The sequence below is a fragment of the Ovis aries genome, chromosome X (assembly GCF_016772045.2).
Source record: "Ovis aries strain OAR_USU_Benz2616 breed Rambouillet chromosome X, ARS-UI_Ramb_v3.0, whole genome shotgun sequence".
NCBI lineage: Eukaryota > Metazoa > Chordata > Mammalia > Artiodactyla > Bovidae > Ovis > Ovis aries.
Window position 1 is genome coordinate 11,478,251 of NC_056080.1, and position 10,943 is coordinate 11,489,193.

The window sequence follows — 10,943 nt, forward strand, 5'->3', positions numbered from 1 at the left end:
AGTGTAGCAGGCAGATACAAATCAAACTATTTGGAAACAAAGAACAAATTAAAACTGATTAGTATAACTAGTTATAATCCAGTTATAATAAACCATCAAGTCCACAGGAGACCAACTGGAGAAGCCAAATTCTGGACAGATCAGATAGACAAAAAGATAAATGTTTCATCTTTATTTACAAAGGTGTATTTTATCAACTTGTCATAGGTCATGGTATAAGAGGAAAGTTTTTCTGGAAAACAAAAATTAAAGCTACTATAATTTCCCCAAAATTCGTAACATAAATCATATTCATCAGTTAATTTGGTCTCATGTAATTCCTGTTGATCTGGATTTAAAACTTATATTTATTTTGTTTTTTTAAAAAAGCCCATTTTATGAGTCTTCTTAAGAAAACATCAGTGCAAAAAAAATGATTATTTTCTATAAAAGACAAAACTTAGCATGGTTGAAAATCTGAGTACAATGCAATTAGAAAGAAACTTGGGTATTTCTGTAATATAACATTTTAAGATAATAACTAGAATCATAACTGACAACATTAACTCAGGGCATATCAGATTTTAGGAATCCATATAAATTTTGGAATATCTGTGTTAATGATATTATCCATATACTATAACCTAAGATTCATCTCCAATCACTTGACAATATTTTTGAAGTAATTTAACATACCATGTAAACTTCGTTTAACATTCCTCGCTGAGATGTCTCAGAGACACTCCTTTGAAGCATCATAGAGTCAGCTGGAGGCTAAGAGACTTTTAGTTAGATTTTAATATTTGGTAAGTTGGTTAAAAATATCAAAAAGGTTTCAAAACACAGCAGGATCATAGGTCATTGTGAAATAATACATATTCATTTAACTAAAATCAGAAAAAGATTTTTTTTTAATACAGATTACTTAAGGACAAAAACACACAATCTGTTATCAAAAAGAAGCATTCTAAGAAACTTCATTCAGGGACTTTGCCAGTGGGCCAGTGGTTAAGAGTTTGCCTGCCAATTCAGGGGACACAGGTTGCATTCCTGGTCCTGGGAGATCTCACATGCTGTGGAACAGATGGGCCTGCGCGCCACAACTCCTGAACCCGTGCATCACAATTACTGAAGCCCACCTGCCCTAGAGCCCATGCTCCACAACAAGAAAAATCACTTCAATGAGGAGCCCGCACACTACAACTAGAGAGTAGTCCCCACTCATCACAACTAGAGCAAGTCTGCATGCAGCAACAAGGACCCAGCTCAGCCAAAAATAAATAGATAAATAACTAAATAAAAAGATTAAGTTTCTGATATTCTAAGGAAAAAGAAATTTTGTTCAAATTTCAGTCTTGTACTCGCTCATGTAACAATGAATTTACTTAATTAACTTTAAATTTAATAAATACTGACCATGAATACATTTTTTTCTCAGTAAAATGTAATTTCATCCCTCATACCTTCTTTACTGAAAACACACATTCTGCTTTCCTACTGTATACTGAGATGTTTCCATTTGCTCCTTTTAGCTTTAATTGCATGTTTAAATTAGAATACTCAACTCTTAAAAACATTAATTTCTAGTGAAAGCTAAGAAGTAAGCAATTAGGAACTGTTTTTTATATTAGCATTTTGTAGACTGGAGAACATAAACATCAGTGATAATTTCTAAAAACATTTGTTTCCTTATAGAGAACGTCTCAGGGTGGCACCTCTAGACATATTCATTAATAGTCCTAAATACCTTTAGTTTCTGTTCAGTAATTGCTCTATATCAGTATCTTTTTTTCTTAATGATCTAGCTATTCAGCAAATTTCCATAACTTAAATTAGCACAACTCTGGAAGTCTGAGTTACCGAATTATCTAGAGAGATCATTTCGGGTTCAGTTCAGTTCAGTCACTCAGTTGTGTCTGACTTTTTGTGACCCCATAAATCGCAGCACGCCAGGCCTCCCTGTCCATCACCAACTCCTGGAGTTTACCAAAACTCATGTCCATCAAGTTGGTGATGCCATCCAGCCATCTCATCCTCTGTCGTCCCCTTCTCCTCCTGCCCCCAATCCCTCCCAGCATCAGAGTCTTCTCCTATGAGTCAACTCTTTGCATGAGGGGGCCAAAGTACCGGAGTTTCAGCTTTAGCATCAGTCCTTCCAAAGAACACCCAGGACTGATCTCCTTCAGAATGGACTTGTTGGATCTCCTTGCAGTCCAAGGGACTCTCAAGAGTCTTCTCCAACACCACAGTTCAAAAGCATCAATTCTTCGGCGCTCAGCTTTCTTCATAGTCCAACTCTCACATCCATACATGACCACTGGAAAAACCATAGCCTTGACTAGACGGACCTTTGTTGGCAAAGTAATGTCTCTGCTTTTGAATATGCTGTCTAGGATGGTCATAACTTCCCTTCCAAGGAGTAAGCGTCTTTTAATTTCATGGCTGCCATCACCATCTGCAATGATTTTGGAGCCCAAAAAAAATAAAGTCTGACACTGTTTCCACTGTGTCCCCATCTATTTCCCATGAAGCAATGGGACCAGATGCTGTGATGTTAGTTTTCTGAATGTTGAGCTTTAAGCCAACTTTTTCAGTCTCCTCTTTCAGTTTCATCAAGAGGCTTTTTAGTTCCTCTTCACTTTCTGCCAAAAGCATGGTGTCGTCTGCATATCTGAGGTTATTGATATTTCTCCCGGCAATCTTGATTCCAGCTTGTGTTTCTTCCAGTCCAGCGTTTCTCATGATGTACTCTGCATAGAAGTTAAATAAACAGGGTGACAATATACAGCCTTGACATACTGCTTCTCCTATATGGAACCAGTCTATTGTTCCATGTCCAGTTCTAACTGTTGCTTCCTGACCTGCATACAGATTTCTCAAGAGGCAGGTCAGGTGGTCTGGTATTCCCATCTCTTTCAGAATTTTCCACAGTTGATTGTGATCCACACAGTCAAAGGCTTTGGTATAGTCAATAAAGCAGAAGTAGATGTTTTTCTGGAACTCTCTTGCTTTTTCCATGATCCAGCGGATGTTGGCAATTTGATCTCTGGTTCCTCTGCTTTTTCTAAAACCAGCTTGAACATCAGGAAGTTCATGGTTCACATATTGCTGAAGCTTGGCTTGGAGAATTTTGAGCATTACTTTACTAGCATGTGAGATGAGTGCAATGGTGCGGTAGTTTGAGCATTCTTTGGCATTGCCTTTCTTTCGGTAGACATTTCTAAAACATAGTTAATTTTAAAGAGTTTACCCCAAAACTCTTTTTTTTTCCTTTGGTTTTGGACAATTTTTTAAAAGTCTTTATTGCATTTGTTACATATTTCTACAGTCTTATGTTTTGATTTTTTTTTTTTTTTTTACCACAAGGTGTGTGGGATCTTAGCTTACTGAACAGGGATTGAACCTGCTCCCCCTGCATTAAAAGGCAAAGTATCAGTTGCTGGACCACCAGGAAAGTCCCAACCCAAAAATACTTATCTCATTTTCATTTCCTGTAAAGTTTCATCATATCATTTTTTTTTCCTTGCAACAGATATAATAAGGCCTTATTTGACTTTTATTAGACCTAAGTACAATAAAGTATTATGCTTAATGTTGATGACTAAACATATGTCTAATTAATTAGATCAACAAACTTTAATACCAGTTAATAACTTAATATTAAATATTCCCCACTTCATGTGAACCTGAAAGTCATTTTGGTCAGTTTTTTTAAAAATATATTTAATTTGTAAGCTATTACCTTTAACTTGCACTCTTTATAAATTCAATTTTGATAATATTTTTAAGAGGTAGAAATATCTCACAGGTATAATGTGTACACAGACATATTCATTCAGCTTCATCTTTGGGGGGCATTGATTGGGGTTCTCCCCTTTTGGACTGATGGGGCATTGGTTGGGAATCTTCCTTTTTGGAACTAGGAAACTGTCACCCTGAGAGACTAATTTGAATTGTTTGCTTGATATTTGATAACACCAGCCATGAATAATTAAGTATGGATGATCAGAGCTCTGTTCCATCTTATAGTCCCTTGAGGTATTCTTGCAAAACTAAGAGATGCTCCCATTAATGAAAGAAAAGGATTCCCTAAGATCTTAACAGCTAATGGCTCAGCTATTATATCATAGTGAAAGTGAAAGTCTTGTCTGACTCTGCGGCCCCATGGACTATACAGTTTGTGGAATTCTCCAGGCCAAAATACTGGAGCAGGTAGCCTTTCCCTTCTCCAGGGGATCTTCCCAAGCCAGAGATCAAATCCAGGTCTCATGCATTGCAGGCAGATTCTTTACCAGCTGAGCCACAAGAGAAGCCCAAGAGTACTGAAGTGGGTAGCCTATCCCTTCTCCAGTGGATCTTCCCGAACCAGGTTCTGCTGCATTGCAGGCAGATTCTTTACCAACTGAGCTATCAGGGAAGCCCATGTCATAGGGCCTTTTGCAATTACTTTTATCTTAGGGGAGTGTCTATGTACATATCTCATATTTGAGTCCAAATCCCTTTCTCTCTTCCTGGTTTTGCTGAAAGTGGGACATGCAAATGTGAGCAGATGATTACTGTTATTTGTTTGTTTAAATAGAAGCAGATATTTGGTAACTGGAAAAAAAGTTCCCTGAAAATAGCCCAAGATGACTGGGTGTTGTATAAGCAGTTAGAGGATGAATTTGCATTTCTCTTCTTGTGCCTTTGAGATGCAAATAATCTACCTGGGCTCTCTGGAGTTTATCTAATCAGTTTGTGTTATTTGAAACTAAAGGGGGAAAAAAGGATGCAGGAATAACATTTAAAACAACCTCATAACTACTGGGAATGCTCCCTCTGCCAAACTTTAATTCATAAGCTTCCTAAGGGTTTGTCAAGAATAAATGATGACTAAGGCTTTACTTAGATGGAAGCAACTTTAATGTATTCCTACTGTTCTTTGTAAGCTAGTAAGTTTATATTGGTCGGGCTTCCGCCTGCCAGTGCAGGAGAACTAAGAGACTTCAGTTCAATCCCTGGGTTGGGAAGATCCCCTGGAGGAGGAAATGGCAACCCATTCCAGTACTCTTGCCTGGAAAATCCCATGGATAGAGGAGCCTGGTGGGCTACAGTCCATAGGGTCACAAAGAGTCAGACACAACTACAGTGACTTAACACAGCACAAGTTTACACTGTAATACCCAATTCATAACAGTTTTTTAAAGAGAAGCTATGAGAGCTCTAGTATTTCTTGTTTGCATGCTTGTGTACATATATACATATGAGATAGCTCTACCTCTGGAAAGTATTGTCAAAATTAAATTTATAAAGAGCTCTATTTAATTGACTTAATAGTAGGTGCTTGCAAATTATATATAAAAGAAGCTAGACAAAATGAATTTCAGGTTTCCATGAACAGGGAAATATTCTATTGTTAATACCTGACATTAAGGTTAGTTTGTTGATCTAATTAATATAGGCATATCTTTAGAATCATCAAGATAAATATAATACTTTTATTGCACCTGGGTTTATTATAATTTCTATAAAGTCTTATTATATCTGTTGCAAATATGTCAACAAGAAAAATAACTTGATATGATGAAATTTTTGAGTGAATTAAAAAAAAATAAATAAATAAATGCAACTGAGATAAGAGCTTTTCAGTTCAGTTCAGTCCCTCAGTCGTGTCCGACTCTTTGCAACCCCATGAATTGCAGCATGCCAGGCCTCCCTGTCCATCACCAACTCCTAGAGTTCACTCGAAATCACGTGCATCGAGTCGGTGATGCCATCCAGCCGTCTCATCCTCTGTTGTCCCCTTCTCCTCCTGCCCCCAATCCCTCCCAGCATCAGAGTCTTTTCCAGTGAGTCAACTCTTTGCATGAGGGGGCCAAAGAACTGGAGTTTCAGCTTTAGCATCAGTCCTTCCAAAGAACACCCAGGACTGATCTCCTTCAGAATGGACTGGTTGGATCTCCTTGCAGTCCAAGGGACTCTCAAGAGTCTTCTCCAACACCACAGTTCAAAAGCATCATTTCTTTGGTGCTCAGCTTTCTTCACAGTCCAACCCTCACATCCATACATGACTACTGGAAAAACGATAGCCTTGACTAGACGGACCTTTGTTGGCAAAGCAATGTCTCTGCTTTTTAATATGCTATCTAGGTTGGTCATAACTTTTCTTGCAAGGAGTAAGCATCTTTTAATTTCATGGCTGCAATCACCATCCACAGTGATTTTGGAGCCCCCAAAAATAAAGTCTGACATTGTTTCCACTGTTTCCCCATCTATTTCCCATGAAGTGATGGGACCAGATGCCATGATCTTCGTTTTCTAAATGTTGAGCTTTATGCCAACTTTTTCAGTCTCCTCTTTCACTTTCATCAAGAGGCTTTTTAGTTCCTCTTCACTTTCTGCCATAAGGGAGCTGTCATCTGCATATCTGAGCTTATTGATATTTCTCCCAGCAATCTTGATTCCAGCTTGTGCTTCTTCCAGCCCAGCGTTTCTCATGATGTACTCTGCATATAGGTTAAATAAGCAGGGTGACAATATACAGCCTTGACATACTCCTTTTCCTATTTGGAACCAGTCTTAGATAAACTCTATAGGAATACTTATGCTCTGAAAATTATCTAAAATAGTTGCTCCAGAGTTTGGTAACAATTACTTGCCTGCTGATTTTCACTAGAAATTAATATTTTTAAGACTTGAGGATTCAAATTTAAATATGTAATTAAAACTACTAAAAATAATAAAGGAAACATTTTTACTACAGTGGGAAAGTGGGATAAATGTTTTGAGAAAAAAAAGGAGTCTTGTGCATGGTTGGGTTGAGATTAGATTAAACTTAATTAAACTAATGGATTTTCTTATTAAAAGTTTGGAATTCCCTGGCAGTTGAATGGTTAGGCACCTTCACTGCCAGGGCCCAGGTTCCATCCCTGGTCTGGGAACTAAAATCCCACAAGGAACATGGCGCAACCAAAGGAAAAAAAAAATAGTTGACTGAGGAGCTGCCCTGGGGTCCACACCATGCATGCCACCACTGCCTCCTGCCTCCCATACCAGGTTCAGAAAGGGGCCAAGGGGTTGGGGTGGGAGTGGGGAAGTGTCTGGAGAGGGCCTGGCAGATGTGCCTTAGTGGAGTAGCCCTGGACCCCCAGGGAACATGGGTGTGCTCCAGGCCAAACCGTGCCTGGGCCTCATCCAGGACATGGTCCAGCTCCTGCAGAGTGGTGGGATCAAGACAGTGGTCAACCTGGTTTCTGCAGACCTGGGGGAGGTAGCCCAGAAAAGTGGCTTGTCTTAAAGGTCTTGGTCACCCTGAGGTGGGCGCTGCTGGCTCAGTTCTCAGCTTACCCCTTCAATGGTGCTGATCTGTTCAAGGAACTGAAGACCTCCACTGCCATCCTGTCCATTGGCATTGGAAGCCTGGACAAACTGCTTGATGCTTATCTCTATACTGGAGAAGTGACTGGAATCACAGGAGGCCCAGGTAGCAGTAAAACCCAGGTATGTCTTTGGGTGGCTGTAAACATGGCCCATGGCCTGCAACAGAATATCCTATACATCGATTCCAGTGGCAGCCTCACAGCCTCCCACCTCCTCTACCTACTTCAGGCCAGAACCCTCGATCAGGAAGAGCAGGCAGGAGCTCTCCAGAGGATCCAGGTGGTGCCTGCATTTGATATCTTCCAAATGCTGAAGGTGCTGTAGGACCTTCCAGGTGCTGTGATTCAGCAGGCAAGCATTTCTTCAGGGACTCTGAAGGTGGTGGTTGTGGACTCTGTCCCTGTGGTGCTCATCCCACTTCTGGGAGGTCCATAGAGGGAATGCTTGACCTTGACACTGCAGCTGGCCCAAGAGCTGCAGACCGTGGCCCGGGACCTCAGCATGGCACTCATGCCCTCAAATGCTCCTGGAGCTTTGTACCCAGCACCCAGCTTTTCCTAGACATTGGCCAAGGGGCAGGAGCCTCAGGCTGCTGGCACCCGGTGTGTCTGACCACATCTCCTCATCTGCCAACAGGTTTCCAAGAAACAGTGAACACGGGGACCCACAGGGTGCCAGAGCAGAGCCCAGCATTACAGGGAGATCACACATGACTGAGATATTGACTGGAAAAGAGAGAGGTATCAAGGCCTTCTAGTCCCCTGTGCAGTGCTGTTCATTGCCAGCAGCCCATGGGGCTGCAGAGAAGCTCTCAGGCTGGGCAGCCATCTCAGTCCTTAGGTCCTCTCTCCAGAAACAGTGTAATTGGCAGGAGAGGATGCTACATATCTATACGTCTATATCTATAGGTAAAACTAGGATTGGCTGGTATGTTAAACTACATGGAAAGCATTGTCAAATGAGTGATAAGCCTCTTCAGATTATACATCATGAATAAATGATATTAATATAGGCATTCTAGAAAGTATATAAAGTTTCTGAAATTTGGATATGTCCTACTATAATGTTACAATCTTCATTGTTATCTTAAAATGTCAAATGTCACAACAGCGGGGATAAGTTTCTTTGTCAGGAAGCATTGTGATGAGATTTTTAACTTTGCCTTTCTAAGAACTTTATCATTCATAGACAGCTAAGCTGATGCTTTGCAGAGATGCCACATCTTCAAGAAGAGTCACAGAAAGGACATTTTGAGGACAGGTGTCTGATGACTTTTAAATCATACTGCTAAAGTAGGTTGGAGAGGCAATGGCACCCCACTCCAGTACTCTTGCCTGGAAAATCCCATGGACGGAGGAGCCTGGTGGGCTGCAGTCCATGGGGTCGCGAAGAGTCAGACACGACTGAGCGACTTCACTTTCACCTTTCACTTTCATGCATTGGAGAAGGAAATGGCAACCCACTCCAGTGTTCTTGCTGTTCAGCCCTGGTGGGCTGCCGTCTATGGGGTCACACAGAGTCGGACATGACTGAAGTGACTTAGCAGCTAAAGTAGGTAAGATATTTTAAAAGTCTAATGGAAACTCCAATTTCATAAAACTGTTAGTAAAAAGGATTAATGGATAGGACTGAGTAAACTGATGAATATGGTTATAATTTTTTGGTTTTGCCTGAAATGTCACTAGCTTTTAATTCATATTTTCACAGATGTTAGGAGACCTTTCCCCTTAAGTACAGTTATGACACAGTCAGAAAGTTGAAATTAATAGATATGTATAAGAACTGGTCTCAAAGAGTCAGACACGACTAAGTGACTGAGCACAACACAGCAGAATGGAAACTGGAGTCAAAAGCCTCAGTCCAGCTACAAATGACATAACACCAGGGCTAAGGGGTTCGTCAGGTTAACATAACTGTAGATAAAGAAGGAAGGAGAATTGTGCTATTTACAAAAGATTCTAAGGACTATTCCCTGCCCACAACTAATCAATTCCTTTCCACAATCACCCCTCATCACCCCTGTTCAGTAAAACTATCATCACCTCTTTCCCACAAGACTGGATGGACATTGACAATGGGGAACTGTAGTAGGGAATGACAAATTAACTTTATATTAGATCTGTTTCTTTTACTTTAACCTTTGTATTTTGTTGCATTTGCTACAAGTTGATCACTAAAGGGATGCTGGCTATAGCTTAAAGTATACGTAATGGTCCATCTCAGGGAACCTTGCCCCCATTCATGAATGTTAAATTAAAATACCTTTGTTCAGCTCACAGGGAAGATCCTGACCCAGCCCACCTGTAAATGGCTGCAAGAAAGAAGAAATTAAAATTTCCCCTCCTGAGTCTGGTTGAAATTAGGAGATATTTGCAACAACTCATGACCTGTTTTACAAAATTGTTGTTTCTTGCATTAGCAAATATATGACTGAGCCTCTGATAAAATGATGATATATAGTTCCATTTGAGATCGATGATTGTAAGAGTGTAGATATACAAAGAAGCAACAAGAGGGAATATTTTCCTGGACCAAAGGAAACTAGCAAGATAAGTGGTCCAGGGACTTTTGACTACTGTTAATAAGGCCTTGTCCAGTAATAGCACATTGAGTGGCCTATAAGTAAAATTTTTGCCAGCCTGGGGATGAGCACTCCTAGCATTATGGGACAAAATGGTCATGAAATGCCCTCCAAACCATGGTCAAATTTATGACCATAAAGAGGCCCTGCCAACTAAAAATCAGCACTTGCTATCTACTTCTGTGAGGATTAAATCTTGAGCCACTGCTGCTGCTAACCTTCAGTACCCCCTGAAAGGAGTTCAGAGTGGAGATTAGGAATGAGGCATCTGTGCTCTGGGAAAAAAGTGGCAGAACAGGCCTTCAGATAGATACTTTTAGATTTTATGAGCCCAAATCCTTACATTTTCTCCTATCTAGAAGAGCACTAAAATCACTCATTGCAACATCTGCTTTGGCCATTGAGGAGAGAAATGCATTTTGAAGTACAAATGGAGTGGCTGTTCTCAAAGCAGTGTCTGCTGGTGAAAGCGAACAGGACCCTGTGGGGACCTCTGCGAGGTTTATGATTAACCTCCTTCTCTGAACCTTTACTCCTTTTCTTGTTCAAAACTTGTTCTCCTCAAGATTGAGGAGTAGCAAAGAAAAGGGGACAAGATGTACAATAGGAAGGAAGGGAAGCTGAGTAGACAAAATAATAGATGTCCACTGTAGCATTCTCTTAATAGTCCATTGTTGGATCACTGAAGGGCAGGGAGGGGAATGGAGCTTTCTTTAATTGGGCTTTTCTTATGTATCAGGCACAGTGCTAAGCATTTTTCATTTTTCATACATAATTTCTTTTAATTGCCACCATAACTCTATGAGGCAGGTGTTAATTTTAGATCCTGGAGTTGAGATTCAGAGAGGTTTAGTGATTTGTCCACATTTGTTCAGCTAGTAAGTTGAGGAATGAAACCAAGAGCATTTTGATTCCAGAGTCCATCATAGTGACTACTATCCTATATTTCTTCCCATTCAGCTAACAAGATGCGTTGGCTTATGCTTCAGAAAAAAATAATCTCCAGAGTTTTGGTCAAGAATAC

The 10,943-nt window shown here is 40.3% G+C and overlaps 1 pseudogene; it reads left to right on the plus strand.

Moving 5' to 3' along the window:
- The first annotated feature begins 7,114 nt into the window (after positions 1–7,114).
- On the plus strand, positions 7,115–8,051 carry LOC105605354 (DNA repair protein RAD51 homolog 4-like; annotated as a pseudogene).
- The last annotated feature ends 2,892 nt before the right edge of the window (positions 8,052–10,943 follow it).